General features: G+C 48.2%; 1 protein-coding gene across 6 annotated transcripts in view; it reads right to left on the bottom strand.

The window, feature by feature from the left end:
* Window positions 1-17186, bottom strand: part of TOR4A (torsin family 4 member A) — a 223242-nt gene that overhangs the window by 34975 nt on the left and 171081 nt on the right. Inside the window, exon 1 of one of the 6 annotated variants that reach the window (XM_030207780.1) lies at window positions 8181-8315. The exons of the other annotated variants lie outside the window; for them this stretch is intronic. The gene's annotated coding sequence lies outside the window, so the exon portion shown is untranslated. Of the gene's footprint in view, window positions 1-8180; window positions 8316-17186 lie in introns of those variants that run through there. 6 annotated transcript variants of the gene reach the window in all.

The following is a 17186-nucleotide window of genomic DNA, read 5'->3' as shown; positions in this document are numbered from 1 at the left end:
CTTGTACAGCTTCTCACAATACTTTTCCTGTTTTGCTTGATAAATTTCCAGGAATTTCTGGGTTAATTTACAAGTTATTTTACTCTTGACCCCTTGTTGGGACTGGTGGGGGAGGGTGTCTACTGAATCTGCATTGCCCTCTGGCTGCTCCTGCAGGGAATACTTTATCTGGTACAGTCTGTGTGGCATTAAGATCTGCCATCCTGTGATTCAGGGCCGTGCAGACACGGTAAGCGAGGTAAGCAATGCAGGGGGGCGCCGACCTCTAGAGGGCGCCACTCACTCACTTTTACCTGAAGTTGTGATTCTCCTCTCTCCCCTGCCCTTCCCGCATCAGGAAGTGAAGGTAGCCCAGCAGTGCTGAGACAAACACGCTGCTCTGCTAAAGCTGTTTCAAAGAGTACAACCAGCAGCTATTTATGGCTTTGGTGTATGAACAACTTTCATTTAGGGTGAGCTGGAACAACATTCAAATTAAAGAGAACAGATTTGGAGGCAGGTGTGCAAGTGAGACTGGGGAGAAATAAAAAATAAATAGTGTAACTGTTATCTGTAAGTGGTACAAAGTTTTTGTTTTTTGAGCATGTACACTGAGAGGAGGGCATGACTGCAATGATGTGTACATAATTATCATAGCTACAGCTAAAATCCATTTAATTGGCTGAAGTTCAAAGAGGAAGTTTAGCTGACGTATAGTGTAGAATAGCTGGTAAGTAAAAATCTGATTGCTTTTTTTGTGTGTTTGTTTTTATATAAAACATTCTGCTTGGATAGGGAGAGTTTGTGATATTTGAAAATACATTTTGCTTTAATGAAATTGCTAAACTTTAGAGTCAGAGACTTATCAATGAGGGATACATACAGTGGAAAGGAAGCCCTGGAAACAGAGTTAAGAGGACAGATACCAGCAACAGAATCAGATACTGGGCCAGCATGATCAGAAAAAGAAAGTCACCAGCCAACAAAGGTAGAAAAAAATCGTTTTATTTTCATTTTAGTGTTTGGAATATGTCCACTTTGAGAATTTACATCTGCTATCTTATTTTGCAATGTATAGCAGTCTCCAAGAGACTGGGCTCCCAGTGAGCCAGGGAGGTCAGACTGTGTAAATGAGCTGAAGAGAACCCCCCCCCCCCCCCCCCCACACTGTAACAAAGACAGGAACATGCATAATCAAAGCTTAGGTCTCTGCAGTTACAAGGGCTGGCCATTCCTAATTATGCTAATAGTAGTGAGTTAAGATGGCCGCCAGGTAGGAGGCTCCGTGTTGAGCTCCGGAGGTCCTAAGATTAGAACTTACCTGCGCTGTTTGGCGCTATCCTGGACCGTCCTAGATCGAACCGGAACGGACCGAGAGGAAGCACTGCGAGGAGCTCCTCTGAGAACCGATCGAAGGGTCGGTTCCCAGTGTCTCGCAATCGCAGCGTGAACCCCAGGACACTGGCCAAGGAGGGAATCGCTCACGGAGTCAGCGCCTCCTACTGCCTCGTGTCACTGTACGGATCGGCGTGGCTGTATCGGCGGACAAGCGGGCGGGAGGTCGAGAGCAGCGGTGGCGGGGCAATCGAAGCTGTGCGGCCCAGGACCGCGCGTCCACGTGGCAGCCGTCTCGTTCCGCTGCCTGGCGACCGGCACAGCGTGGGAGTCTGAGGTAGGGTGGTAAGTCGGCGGAGGGCGGCCGGGACCACGCGTCCACGTGGCAGCCGTTCTCCCTAGCCCATCTGAGAGCCAGGAGACCTGGGCAGCTGGCCCTGGTGTTGATCCTTCTGACGTGGGAGCTTGGGGAGCCAGGTGTCCTCAGGCAGCTGTTCCCTAGGCCCTCATGTTCATGTCCTGTGGCCCTCGCTGGCTCTGGTCCTGCCTGTCTGCCACCTGCCCTCTGTCCTGGCTTGCTCTGGCCCTTCAGCCTGCTCCGACCCGGCTTGCTCCAGCCCGCTGCTCTGCTCCCTCCTGCTTCTGCTTGTCCCAATCTGTCTGTTCCAGCTTACTCGGGCCCTGCTACTCCTACTCCTGCCTGTTCCAGCTTGTTCCAGTCCATCCGTTCCAGCCCATCTGCCTGAGCCTGTTCCAGTCCATCTGCTCCAACTTGATCCAGTCCATCCGTTCCAGCTTGCTTAGTCCGTCTGTTCCGACTTGCTACAGTCCACCTGCACCTGCTTGTCCAAGTCCGTCTGTTCCTACTTGCTCCAGTACATCTGCACCTGCTTGTCCTAGCGTGTTCCAGTCTTCTGCTCCAACTTGCGCCAGTCCATCTGATCCAGCTTATACCAGCCCATCTGGCCTAGCCTGTTCCAGCTTGTTCCAGCCCTTGTGCCAGCTCGTTCCTGCTCTAATGCTCCAGCTTGTTCCAGCCAATTCCAACTTGATCCAGCCCACTCCAGCTTGTTCCAGTCAATCCCTGCTTGCTCCAGTCAATCCGCTCCAAGCTTGTTCCAGTCCTCCAGATCCCAGCTTGTTCCAGTTCGCCTGACCCAGCTTCCCCCGCTTGTTCCAGTCCATCGGCTCCAGCGTGTTCCAGCCCGCTTGTTCCAAACCATCGGCTCCAGCGTGTTCCAGCCCGCCTGATCCAGCCAGCGTGTTCCAGCTCGTTCCAGTTCTCCTGAGCCCAGCTTGTTCCAGCCCGCCTGATCCTTCCAGTCTATCGGCTCCAGTGTGTTCCAGTCCGCCTGATTCAGCTTCTTCCGGCTTGCCCCAGTCCACCGGATCCAGCATGTCCAGCTAGTTCCAGCCACCGATCCAGCCTTCCCCCTGCTGTCCATCGGCTCCAGTGTGTTCCAGCCTGCCTGACCCAGCCTCTCCTTGCTTACTCCAATTCTTCTGCTGCAGCGTGTTCCAGCTCGTTCCAGTCTTCCTGATCCCAGCTTGTCCGTCTGCTCATCCTGACACAGTTCATCTGTTCCTGCTTGTTCCAGCTTGTCCATCTGTTCCTGTCTGTTCCGGCTTGTTCCTGCTTGCTTCAGCTTGTTCCGGCTTGCTCCAATCCATCTGACTGTTAACACATCGAGTAACCTGCCTGCCTACTTGCGAGCCTCTCAGCCATTGACATACCTACCTGCCAGCTAGCTTATCAGCCATTGACTTACCTAATCGCCAACCCAAAACCTAGCTTCAAGCCCTATCTATCTGCTTAACACCTCAGTCATTACATAGTCACCCATTAACACCTGTTAACTGCTTAACACCTCAGTCACTATATAGTCACCTGTTACACCTCAGTCACCACCTATGGCCCCTGTCCATGTTCTCTTCCTTGCCCTGTCCCTTCCTAATCTTCTTTCCCCCCCACTCCCACTGTCTACCATTAGAACTACCCGCTGCCCTCCCACCCTGCCCGCCACCGCAATACCCTATTCACCTCCATCCCTCACCTCACCATCCCCCTTGTCCCCCTCCTTCCTGGCTCTCAACCTTCGGCACTTCCTTCCTGCCAATAACCCATCCCCTTTCCTCCTAAGTACACCCCGTCTTCGTCGCCTTCATCGCCCAACCTCCCCCACCCTCCTCCGCACTCTCTTGCTCCTCCTCCTGCTATCCGCGGGAGACATTAACCCTAATCCAGGTCTCCCTCACCTGTCCCTGTCCTATCCTTGCGAACGATCCCGGGATGTCTCCAATCTCGTCTCTATTCCCCTCCTTCCCCCCTCCTCCCTCCCCTTCTCATGCGCCTTGTGGAATGCCCACTCAGTCTGCAACAAACTGCCTCTCACCCACGATCTCTTCATCTCTCGCTCCCTTCAACTGCTCGCCCTAACCGAAACCTGGCTCTCCCAGGAAGACTCTGCCTCAGTTGCAGCCCTCTGCCATGGAGGCTCTCTCTTCTCCCACACGCCCCGCCCAATTGGCCGCGGCGGAGGCGTTGGGCTACTACTCTCACCCTCCTGTAGTTTCCAACCCCTCCACCTACCGCAGTCTCACTGCTTCTCATCCTTTGAAGCCCATTCCATCCGGCTATTCTACCCGCTACCACTCAGAGTGGCAGTCATTTACTGCCCCCCTGATAAATCCTTCCCTTGCTTCCTTACCGACTTTGATGCTTGGCTCTCTGTCTTTCTTGACCCCTCATCTCCGTCCCTCATTCTCGGAGACATGCTGATGACCTATCCGACCCCCATGCTTCTAAGTTCCTCACCCTAACATCCTCCTTCAACCTCCAGCTGTGCTCCACCATCCCTACTCACCGTGACGGCCATTGTCTTGACCTCGTCCTCTCCTCCTCCAGCTCACCCTCCAATTTCCACATCTCAGCTCTTCCTCTCTCCGACCATCACCTGATCACATTCACACTTCTTCACCCCCCCCCCCCCTCCACCCCGTCCAACTTTAACCACCACCTCCAGGAACCTCCAGGCTATTGACCCCTCCACCTTATCATCTACTATCTCTAATCTCCTCGCCTCCATCACGTCCTCCGAAACTGTCGACAAAGCGGTCTCCGCCTACAATACCGCTCTCTCGTCTGCTTTGGACACCCTCGCGCCATCCATCTCCCGTCCCACAAAGCGCACCAATCCACAGCCCTGGCTGACTCCTTGCATCTGTTACCTTCGCTCCTGCACCCGATCCGCTGAGCGCCTCTGGAGGAAATCTCGTACCCTTTCAGACTTCCTCCACTACAAATTCATGCTATCCTCCCTCCTCTCCTCCCTATTCCGTGCAAAACAGGACTATTACACCCAATTGACCAATTCTCTCAGCTCCAACCCTCGTCGTCTCTTCACCACCCTTAACTCCCTCCTAAAAGTGCCCCCCGCTCCTACTCCCCCTTCTCTCTCTCCTCAATCACTGGCCGACTATTTCCGCGACAAAGTGCAAAAGATCAACCTTGAGTTCACGACCAAGCCACCACCTCCTCGTCACCCTTTAACCCTCTCCCTCAACCAACCTACCCAGGTCTCTTTCTCCTCTTTTCCTGAGATCACCGAGGATGAAACTTCCCGCCTTCTTTCCTCCTCGAAATGCACCACCTGTTCCTCTGATCCCATCCCCACCAACCTACTCAACACCATCTCCCATACTGTCACCCCCGCCATCTGTCGCATCCTCAACCTCTCTTTCTCCACTGCAACTGTCCCTGACACCTTCAAGCACGCCGTTGTCACACCTCTCCTCAAAAAACCTTCACTTGACCCTACCTGCCCCTCCAACTACCGCCCCATCTCTCTTTTACCCTTCCTTTCCAAAATACTTGAGCGCGCCGTTCACAGCCGCTGCCTTGATTTTCTCTCCTCTCATGCCATCCTCGATCCACTTCAATCCGGCTTTCGCCCTCTGCACTCGACAGAAACAGCACTCTCTAAAGTTTGCAGTGACCTGCTCCTGGCCAAATCCAGAGGTCACTACTCCATCCTCATCCTCCTCGATCTTTCCGCCGCGTTTGACACTGTCAACCATGATTTACTTCTTGCCACGCTGTCCTCTTTTGGGTTCCAAGGCCCTGTCCTCTCCTGGTTCTCCTCTTATCTCTCCCACCGCACCTTCAGGGTACACTCCCATGGATCTTCCTCCACTCCCATCCCACTATCTGTTGGAGTTCCCCAGGGATCTGTCCTTGGGACCCCTTCTCTTCTCAATCTACACCTCTTCCCTGGGCTCGCTGATCTCGTCTCATGGTTTTCAGTATCATCTTTATGCTGATGACACCCAGCTATACCTCTCCACACCTGACATCACCGCGGAGACCCAGGCCAAGGTATCGGCCTGTTTATCCGACATTGCGGCATGGATGTCCAACTGCCACCTGAAGCTTAACATGTCCAAGACCGAGCTCCTCGTCTTTCCTCCTAAACCCACTTCTCCTCTTCCTCCACTCTCTATCTCTGTTGATAACACCCTCATCCTCCCCGTCCCATCTGCCCGCAACCTCGGAGTCATCTTCGACTCCTCCCTCTCCTTCTCTGCGCATATCCAACAGACTGCCAAGACCTGTCGCTTCTTCCTCTTCAACATCAGCAAAATTCGCCCTGTCCTCTCTGAGCACACCACCAGAACTCTCGTCCACGCTCTCATTACCTCTCGCCTTGATTACTGCAACTTACTCCTCACCGGCCTCCCACTCAGCCATCTATCCCCCCTTCAATCAGTTCAGAATGCTGCTGCACGTCTTATATTCCGCCAAAACCGATATACTCATATCACCCCTCTCCTCAAATCACTTCATTGGCTTCCGATCAGTTATCGCATACAATTCAAGCTCCTCCTCCTTACCTACAAATGCACTCAGTCTGCGGCTCCTCACTACCTCTCCACCCTCATCTCCCCCTATGTTCCCGCCCGTAACCTCCGCTCACAGGACAAAGCCCTTCTCTCTGTACCCTTCTCCATCACTGCCAACTCCAGGCTCCGCTCATTCTGCCTTGCCTCACCCCATGCCTGGAACAATCTTCCTTTACCCATACGCCATGCCCCCTCCCTACCCATCTTCAAATCTCTGCTTAAAACTCACCTCTTCAATGCTGCCTTCGGCGCCTAACCGCTCGAGATATATAAAATACCCCAATCTATCCACCCTATCAGATTAACTGTTCACTCGTCCTCTAGATTGTTCACTTGTCTTTAGATTGTTCTCTTGTCTTTTAGATTGTAAGCTCTTTTGAGCAGGGACTGTCCTTCTATGTTTAAATTGTACAGCGCTGCGTAACCCTAGTAGCGCTTTAGAAATGCTAGTTAGTAGTAGTAGTAGTTTTTAATAGGCTAAGTCCCACTGAAAAGCCTCTTTATAAAGGCAGTGCTTTCTCTGGAGAGCAGTGTTAAGAAACAGCAGGAATTGTGTTTATTTTTTTAAACTGCTTTCCTGTGTAAGCTAATTTACAGTTTTCTAGTATATGCTTGACATTGAAGGGTGTGGTAGACCCTTTTGTCAGGTTTGGCTGGGCCTGTAGTTTTCAGTCTAAAGGAAAGACAGGTAGCAATGGAGAAACATATAATGAAGAAGCGAGACGGGGGGGGGGGGGGGGCACCAACTGATAGTCTGCAGGGGGGCACCAGAGACCCTTAGCACGGCCCTGCTGTGATTATTTATATATTTTATTAAATGGGAAGACAGCTTTAGTTTAAGAGGAAGCTGGAGTGAAAAGCTACTCTGTGTGAAGGCTGTACTGAGAATCAATTGCTGTAGGGAGAAGTCTGCTTTTCAAGCTGCTGCAATCATTACTGAATCAGGTTTCAGACATAGGTTAATGAACAGCAGGGTTGCCAGGTGGAAAATTTTTTTCCAGCCCGATCGAGCCCAAAAAACAGCCCAAAACCCGCCCAAACACAAACCCCGCCCCTGACACCCCCACCCCCGCGTCATCACGCCCGCCCCCGCCGTCATCAACCCCGCCCCCGCCGTCACTGGCCCCGCCTTCCACGTCACCGGCCACGCCTCCCCGTCATCGGCCCCGCCTCCCACGTCATCGGCCCCGCCTCCCCGTCATCGGCCCCGCCTCCCACGTCATCGGCCCCGCCTCCCCGTCATCGGCCCCGCCTCCTACGTCATCGGCCCCGCCTCCCACGTCACTAACCCCGCCCAAAACGTCATTAACCCCACCCAAAAACGTCACTAACCCCGCCCCCCCGCGGCCGAAAAAACCGCACTGAAGGCCAAAAACAGCCCAAAAAACCTGCAACCCGCCGCGGGCAAAAATTTCCCGCGGCGGGTCGCGGAAAACCGCCCAATTGGGCGGTAAAACCGCCCACCTGGCAACACTGATGAACAGAGGAGATGGGAAGGGGAGAGTAGCTCTGAGTCAGGATCCTCCCTCCTTCTGTCTCTTAGCAACTTGTTGCTATACGCCCCTCTCGCCCTAGAGGATTTTCAGAGATCAGGTTAATGTCCTTAGCTGCATGCAGAGGGGAGGGGCTGCACTTGAGCAGGGCAAGGTACTTGAAACAATATGAAGCTGTTCATTAAATGTGGTCACAGAGGAACTGCTAACACTTAACACTGTTACTAGCTTTCACAAAATCTTCTGTGTCTTCACAAACTTAACTTTTCTGGTCTGATTAAATACAGTTCAGAAGACTCTTTTTCAAGCTGAACTTTCTTCCTTTTCTGTTTTTTTTTTTTTTTAATGTTCAGGCCTCTCATAAGCTGTCCTCTAAGTTTAGATATCCTGATGTTTAACCTTGGCACCCCAATTCACACCTGAAGACTCTATATTTCTGAAATTCCTTTATTGAATAACATAAAGATTACTCACAGTCAGATGTAATTCAGAAGCACTGCCCCATGGCATAGAGACTCCGTAATTCTGAGAAGACAGTAGCTCAGAGCTGGGTGACTGGAGTAAAATATCTCTTCAGTAAGATATACACAAGGTAAAAAAAACAAGTACATTAACAGGGGGTATGGCAGGAAAGGGTGCTGTCTTAACAAGATGGAAACTGTCTCCATGCGAGAGGGATAGAGAAGGACACACACTGGCCCAGGGAGCAGGGGGAGACCCACCAATGGGAACAGAGCCTGCCATCTAGCAACAGCACAACCAATAAAAACAGTATTATGCAGACAGGCTAGTGTAGCTACATTCCATGAGAACCACACCACCCACAATGCATCGTTCATGTGACTCCGCAGTGAGAATGACAGCAAAGGTATCAAACTCATCTGCAGGGCCACATTATAAATCAGGGTAAGGCTGTCAGAGGACAGAACAATCACTACGAGACATACGCAGTGCTCTACACTTGAATATGAAGAGACAGTCCCTGCTCGACAGAACTTACAATCTAATTAGAACAGATAAACAGGACAAATAAGGTGGGAATGATAAAACATGGGTCCTGAACAAGTGAGTAAGGGTTAGGAGTTAAAAGCAGCATCAAAAAGGTGGGCTTTTAGCCTAGATTTGAAGATGGCTAGAGATGGAGCTTGAAGTACCAGCTCAGGAAGTTTATTGTCTGGAGTTAGCAGTGGAGGAGAAGGGTGCAGATAAGAGAGATTTACCAAGTGAATGGAGTTTCCGGGGAGAAGTGTAGGGAGAGATAAGAGTGGAGAGGTACTGAGGAGCTGCAGAGTGAATGCACTTGTAAATCAATAAGAGGAGTTTGAACTGTATGCAGAAATGGATAGGATGGCAATGAAGTGACGAGGAGAGAGCTAATATGAGCATAGCAACACTGGAGGAATATAACTCGTGCAGCAGAATTTTGAACAGATTGAAGAGGAGACAGATGGCTAAGTGGGAGACCTGTGAGAAGCAAGTTGCAAAAGTCTAAGCGAGAGGTGATAAGAGTGTGGACAAGGGTTCTGGTAGTGTGCTCAGAAAGGAAAGGGTGAATTTTGGTGATATTATAGAGCCTTGTAGCGCTATAGAAGTGTTAAGTAGTAGCAGTAGTAGTAGAAAGAAATGACAGATTTTAGCAGTCTGCTGAATATGTGCAGAGAAGAAAAGACAGGAGTCAAAGATGACCCCAAGGTTACCAGCTGATGAGACAGAGAGGATGGGAGTGTTATCCACAGAAACACAGAATGGGGGAAGAGGAGAGGTTGGTTTAGGAGGAAAGATAAGAAGCTCAGTCTTGGTCATGATTAGTTTCAGATGGCGCTGAGACATCCAGGCAGCAATGTCAGACAAGAAGGCTGATACTTTGGCCTGGATTCCTGCTGAGATTTCTGGTGTGGAGAGGTAGACCTGGGAGTCATCAGTATAAAGGTGATACTGAAAACCATGGGATGAGATCAGAGTACCAAGGGAAGAAGTATAGATGGAGAAGAGAAGAGGTCCCAGGACAGATCCCTGAGGTACACCAACTGACAGTGGGATAGAAGTGGAGGAGGATCCACCAGAATGTACACTAAAAGTATGATAGGACAGATAAGAAGAAAACTAGGAAAGAACAGAGCCCTGAAATTCAAGTGAGGACAGAGTATCAAGGAGTAGGCTGTGATCAACAGTGTCAAAAACAGCAGATAGGATAGAATAGAGACCTTTGGATCTAGCCAGGAACAGGTCACTGGAGACTTTGGCAAGCGCTGTTTCATTGAATGAAGAGGGCGAAAGCCAGATTGAAGTGGATCAAGAATAGCTTGAGATGAAAGAAAATCAAGACAATGGTGGTGAACAGCACGTTCAAGTATCTTGGATAGGAAAGGGAGGAGGGAGATGGGGAAATAGTTGGAAGGACAGGTAGGGTCCAATGAAGGTTTTTTTAAGGAGTAGTATGACTACGGCATGTTTGAAGGCATCAGGAACAGTCGCAGTGGAAAGTGAAAGATTGAGGATATGACAGATAAAAGGGATGACAGTAGGAGAGATAGTGCTAATTAGATGGGTGGGGATAGGATCAGAGGAACAGGTAGGTAGTTTTGAGGAGGAAAGAAGATGTGCAATTTCCTCTTCAGTACATAAGTAATGCCATACTGGGAAAAGACCAAAGGTCCAGCGAACCCAGCATCCTGTCCCCGACAGAGGCCAATCCAGGACAAGGGCACCTGGCAAGGTACCCAAATGTAAAAACATTTTATACATGTTATTCCCGAAATTGTGGATTCTTCCCAAGTCCATTTAGCAGCGGTCTATCAACTTGTCCTTTAGGAAACCGTCTAACCCCTTTTTAAACTCTGCCAAGCTAACCGCCTTCACTACGTTCTCCGGCAACGAATTCCAGAGTTTAATTATGCGTTGGGTGAAGAAATATTTTCTCCTATTTGTTTTAAACTTATTACTTATTGGAAAGTGTGAACAGACGCTTCACATCCACCTGTTCTACTCCACTCATTATTTTATATACCTCTATATTAACTTTTCAGTCCTGTAAAGTGGAGGAATGCCATCTGGGTTTAATTACTCAAATGTCTAGCTTTTGCTAGACTAAAAGGTTAGAAAGGTCAGAGAGAAGTAATTATTTACCACATCTGGATACCATTATGAGCAAGGCATATTGCAGTTTTAAAAGTAGGCTGAATGCTGTTTAAATAATTCTAGATATTCTAGATGAGTTAGATTTTGTCTTATAAGGAATTCTGATTTCTGCTTATTTTAGAATATGTTTTATTCTGTGTAATTAATAAGTTCTATTTCTATATAGAATATCTTTTCAATCCAGTGTTAAATCTAGTGGCTGACTTTTCAAGTGAGCTTTGTCTGCAGTTTTAAGAGGTCATCATCTGGTTTGAATTATCCACAGTCCTAGTGAGTTCTGTGTAGGAAGCTAATAGGTGAAAGAGGTCAGGGAAAGTCTTGATTAATTATAGCTAAGTGAAGGACTGGTTTTCTGAAAGTAATAATAAATGTATGTGTGCCATTGAGCAAGATTGGCCCCTTGACCCCTTCCTTAATGAATGCCAGAACCCAGTTAGTATGAAGTTAGCTGGGAACCTAAGAATTTAATCATAATAAAATGCAAGAGATAGCTGCCACAATGTCTAGTGTGAGAGGCCCCAGGTTATAGGTCAGTTTAGGAAATATCAAACCTATGTAACTGATATTTTTAAGTAATGTGTAAGTAATAATTAGTTCAAGGCAGGGTAATCAATCTATTCTTTACCATCTGGTGAGAAAGGGGGGCCAGAAGGGCTTAGGACCCTACATAACTGAGAGCAGAAGCAGCTTACGTTAGAAGAGAGAGCTGAAGAAGAGAGACAACAGAAGAAGAGAAGGAGCTGAGACAGAAGCCACAAGACACAGAGAGCTGAGAAAGAGAATAAGAGACCTAGTGCTGATGTCCTACTTTGTTTGCTGGCAAATAAAGAAGACTTCTCTCTCATTCTGGTGTGTGGTGTTTGACTCCTGAAGTACCACAGATTCTGCTAACAATAGTGGTAATTCCTGCAACACCCTCAGCCGTCTCTTCTCAAAGCTGAAAAGCCCTAGCCTCCTTAGACTTTCTTCATAGGGAAGTCGTCCCATCCCCGCTATCATTTTAGTCGCCCTTCGCTGCACCTTTTCCAATTCTACTATCCACTTATAATCGAAAGAGAAAAACGCCTATATTGCGACCCAAATCGGGAGATGAGCATCTTTCTCCCATGGGTGCCCAAATCGATATAATCGAAAGCCGATTTTGGGCGTTTCCAACTGCAATCCGTCGTGGAAACAGGTAAAGTTGATGGGGGTGTGTTGGAGGCGTGATGAAAACGGAACTGGGGCGTGGTTATCGGCCGAGGAGAGATGGGCGTCTTTAGCTGATAATCGAAAAAAAAGGCGTTTTTACCGTGATTTTGGGTCACTTTTTTTGGACCCTTTTTTTTTCACGAACAGGTCCCAAAAAAGTGCCCCAACTGACCAGATGACCACTGGAGGGAATCGGGGATCACCTCCCTGGACTCCCCCAGTGGTCACTAACTCCCTCCCACCAAAAAAAACCCACTTGAAAAACTTTTTTCCCAGCCTCTATGCCAGCCTCAAATGCCGTACCCACCTCTATGACTGCAGAATGTGTTCTATCCTGTGACAGCCTTTCCCTGGTTCTGATATGGCTCTCGGGTGAGTGTGACACCTTTTCTGTTATGCGCACTGCAGAGTCACATCAGCAATGCATTGTGGTGGGTGTAGGGTATTGGGCTCTGTGATTCCACTAGCTTGTGGCAAATGCTCATGATGTTGGTAGTTGGTAGGCTCTACTCCCATGGTGCTTTTCCCCCTGCTTACTGGGTCAGAGTGTGCCCTGTTTTGTTTCCGGTAGTCCATGAGGTAGTGGCCATTTTTGTAAGCCAGTTTTAGATCCCTTTCACGTGTTAGCCACGTTACAGAACTTAGTTCTTCCCTTGAATGTGGCTGAAAGAGGGCATTGTACACCATTCTGCCAGCTCTGACCTACTGCTCATCTCATTACCAGGGAGACTCGTTGCCAGTAGGGCACAACCTCTGATCTGCAGTTAACTGTGAGTAAGCGTGCTTATTCCAATAAAGGAGGTTTTCGGAGAGATTAGTCTTCAGGTGTCAACTGGTGTGCCAATGTTATATAGCAGCAACCAGTCCTAGAGGCCCGTGTGTATGCAGGTCCCTGGAGCACTTTTAGTGGGTACCGCAGTGCACTTCAGCCATGTAGACCCAGGCCCATCCCCTCCTACCTGTAACACTTGTACTGGTAAATGGGAGGCCTGCAAAACCCACTGTACCCACATGTAGGTGCCCCCTTCACCCCTAAGAGCTATGGTAGTGTTGTACATTTGTGGGTAGTGGGTTTTGAGGGAGGGGGTTGGGGGCTCAACACCCGTGGTAAGGGAGCTAAGCATGTGGGAGCGTTGTCTGAAATCCACCACACTGACCTCTAGGGTGCCCAGTTGGTGTCCTGGCATGTCAGGGGGGCGAGTGTACTACAAATCGTGGCCCCTCCCACGACCAAATGGCTCGGATTAGGACGTTTTTGAGCTGGGCGTTTTTAGTTTCCATTATCGCTAAAAAAAACAAACGCCCAGCTGAAAAACGTCCATTTTTTCGAAAATATGGTCTGTCCCGCCTCTTCACGTACCCGTTTTCAGACATAGACGCCCATGGAGATAGGCGTTCGCGTTCGATTATGCCCCTCCACATCTTTCTTGAGATGTGGCGACTAGAATTTAACACAATACTCAAGGTGCAGTCGCACCATGGAGCGATACAACGGCATTATAACATCCTCACACCTGTTCTCCATACCTTTCCTAATAATACCCAACATTCTATTCGCTTTCCTAGCCGCAGCAGCACACTGAGCAGATGGTTTCAGTGTATTATCAACGACGACACCCAGATCCTTTTCTTGGTCCGTAACTCCTAACGTGGAACCTTGCATGACGTAGCTATAATTCGGGTTCTTTTTTCCCCACATCCATCACCTTGCACTTGCTCACATTAAACGTCATCTGCCATTTAGCCGCCCAGTCTCGTAAGGTCCTTCTGTAATTTCTCACAATCCTCTCACGAGTTAATGACTTTGAATAACTTTGAGGCATATTTTCAAAGCACTTAGCCTTCCAAAGTTCCATAGGTTTCTATGGAACTTTGGAAGGCTAAGTGCTTTGAAAATATGCCTCTTTGTGTCATCAGAAAATTTAACTACCTCACTAGTTACTCCCATCTCTTAATCGTTTATAAATATATTAAAAAGCAGCGGTCCTAGCACTGACCCCTGAGGAACCCCACTAACTACCCTTCTCCATTGTGAATACTGCCCATTTAACCTTACTCTCTGTTTCCTATCCTTCAACCAGTTTTTAATCCACAATAGGACATTTCCTCCTATGCCATGGCCCTCCAATTTCCTCTGTAGCCTTTGTAAGGATTATGAGGCTGTCCTACCCTGGTTAGGCCCCTAGAGGGCGTTGACCCCCCTAAAATGTCCAGGGAGAAGGGCTAGGTGAGTCAAAGGGGAGATATAACTGGAGCTCGCTAGGACCGGGGAGAGTCCTGGGGGTGGAAACAGGTGCAGCCGGTTATGGGCTGGGTCCTGTTTGCCATTAAACCCTTAATACCCCACCTGAGAAGAGGAGAAAGTGAGGGGAGAGCTGGCAGCTGAAGAAGAGAGCTGGAGCTGGGAGCGGGAGATCCCCCAGGTGAAGTACTGGCTGAGCCCTTTTGACTTGTGGTGAACGGGGTGCAAGGCAGGGAAGCTGGCTGGGGTAAGAAGGCCCTAGAGTGCCAGGATAAGAACTATGTGTTCAGAGAGCTACTGTGTGTCCCAGATGCCAAGGCTGTGTTTAGAACAGTGAAGAGAACTACTGTGTGTCCCAGATGCCAAGGCTGTGGTTAGAACAGTGAAGAGGTACTGTGTGTCCCAGAGTTAATATTGAGAAGAGACTGGGTGTCCTGGACTGAGCTATTACTGAGCCAAAATGCCAGTGGGAAAGGGCTCAGGGGGAAGAAATAAAGGGACATGGGACTGTGCAAGAAGAAATGTTTAAACTGGAAGATTGCACTGAGAGGAAGAAAGGAAATGGTTAAGCTGGAAGAACTGTTGAGCTTGTGAAAGTGTTTTAAGCTAAGAGAGGTGTGCCCCACGGGCTGAAATAAAGATTTGTATGGAAGAAATCCTGTTGATAAGACCTGACTCTGTTTGCTTTTTTTGAGAACCAGGTCACCCCGAGTAAAAAGGGGTAGGATCTGAATTTGCATAAAATCTGCATACTAAACCAGCTCACCCTGAGTGAAAGAGGGACCTGGGAGCCTGAGGTGAGAGCTCCATCCTCACCATTCTTCACAATTAACCTCATCCTGTTTACACCTTTCATGAGGTACCTTCTCAAACGCCTTTTGAAAATCTAGATACACAATATCAACTGGCTTCCCATTGTCCACATGTTTGTTTACTCCTTCAAAGAATTGAAGTAAATTGGTCAGACAAGATTTCCTCACACTAAAGCGTGCTGACTTGGTCTCAGTAATCCATGTCCTTGGATGTGCTCTGTAATTTTGTTTTTAATAATAGCCTCTACCATTTTCCCCGGCACCGACGTCAGACTCACCGTTCTATAATTTCCCGGATCTCCCATGGAACCTTTTTTAAAAATCGGTGTTACATTGGCCACCCTCCAATCTTCCGGTACCACGCTCGATTTTAAGGATAAATTGCAAATCGCTAACAGTAGCTCCGCAAGCTCTTTTTGCAGTTCTATCATCAGTATTCTAGAATGAATACCATCCGGTCCAGGAGATTTGCTACTCTTCAGTTTGCTGAACTGCCCCATTACATCCTCCAGGTTTACTGTGAATTCAGTAAGTTTCTCTGACTCGTTCGCTTGAAATACCATATCCAACACCGGTATCCCACTCAAATCTTCCTCGGTGAAGACCGAAGCATTCATTTAATCTCTCCGCTGAGTCTTTGTCTTCTTTGATCGCCCCTTTTACCCCTTGGTCATCTAGCGGCCGAACCAATTCTTTTGCCGGCTTCCTGCTTTTGATATACCAAATTTTACTATGTTTTTTTGCCTCTAATGCTATCTTTTTTTCGTAATCCCTCTTGGCCTTCTTTATCTGCGCCTTGCATTTGCTTTGACACTCCTTATGCTGCTTCTTGTTATTTTCAGATGATTCCTTCTTCCATTTTCTGAAGGCGTTTCTTTTAGCCCTAATAGCTTCCTTCACCTCACTTTTCAACCACGCCGGCTGTCTCTTGGAATACCGTCTTTCTTTTCTAATTTGCGGAATATGTTTGGCCTGAGCCTCCACGATGGTATTTTTGAACAGCATCCACGCCTGTTGTACAGTTTTTACCCTCTCAGTTGTCTCTTTAAGTTTTTTTTTTTACTGTTCTTCTCATTTTATCATAGTCTCCTTTTTTAAAGTTAAGCACTAACGTATTTGACTTCCTATGTATAGTTACTTCAAGGTTGATATCAAAACTGATCATATTATGATCACTGTTATCAAGCGGCCCCAGTACCATAACGTCCCTCACTAGATCATGCGCTCCACTAAGAACCAAGTCTAGAATTTTTCCTTCTCTCGTTGGCTCCTGCACCAGCTGCTCCATAAAGCTGTCCTTGATTTCTTCAAGGAATTGTACATCTCTAGCGTGTCCCGATGTTACATTTACCGAGTCTACATTTGGGTAATTGAAGTCACCCATTGTTATCGCATTGCCCATTTTGTTTGCGTCTCTGATTTCTTTTATCATTTCTGCATCTACCTGCTCATCCTGGCGAGGTGGACGGTAGTACACTCCTATCACCATGCTTTTCTCTTTTATACATGGAATTTCAACCCACAATGATTCAAAGGTGTGATTTGTGTCCTGCTGAATTTGTAATCTATCTGAGTCAAAGCTCTCGCTAATATACAATGCTACCCCTCCACCAGTCCGGTCCAGTCTATCACTACGATACACTTTGTACCCCGGTATGACAGTGTCCCACTGGTTATCCTCCTTCCACCAGGTCTCAGTAATGCCTATTATGTCCAATTTTTCATTTAGTGCAATATATTCCAACTCTCCCATCTTATTTCTTAGACTCCTAGCATTTGCATATAGACATTTCAGAGTACGTTTGTTGTTCCTATTTGCATGATGCAGGAGTTGGAGGGTTGAGAGAATGGACTAAGGGAAGGAGAGGTGGAGGTGACTTGGTTGAGAATTCAAGTTTAATCTTGTGAACCTTATCATGAAAGTATTCAGCCAGAGTGAGGAGACAGTGAAGGGGGAGTTGGAGGTGAAGGCACTTTGAGGAGAGAGTTCAGTGTGGCAAACAGATGTCGAAGGTTTGAGCCAAGAGAATTTGGCAGCTGGATGTAGTAGTCCTGTTTGGCAAGTAAAAGAGCAGACTGGAAGGAGGTCAGCAAGAA

The sequence above is a fragment of the Microcaecilia unicolor genome, chromosome 6 (assembly GCF_901765095.1).
Source record: "Microcaecilia unicolor chromosome 6, aMicUni1.1, whole genome shotgun sequence".
NCBI lineage: Eukaryota > Metazoa > Chordata > Amphibia > Gymnophiona > Siphonopidae > Microcaecilia > Microcaecilia unicolor.
This window is presented reverse-complemented; position numbering and strand designations above follow the sequence as displayed.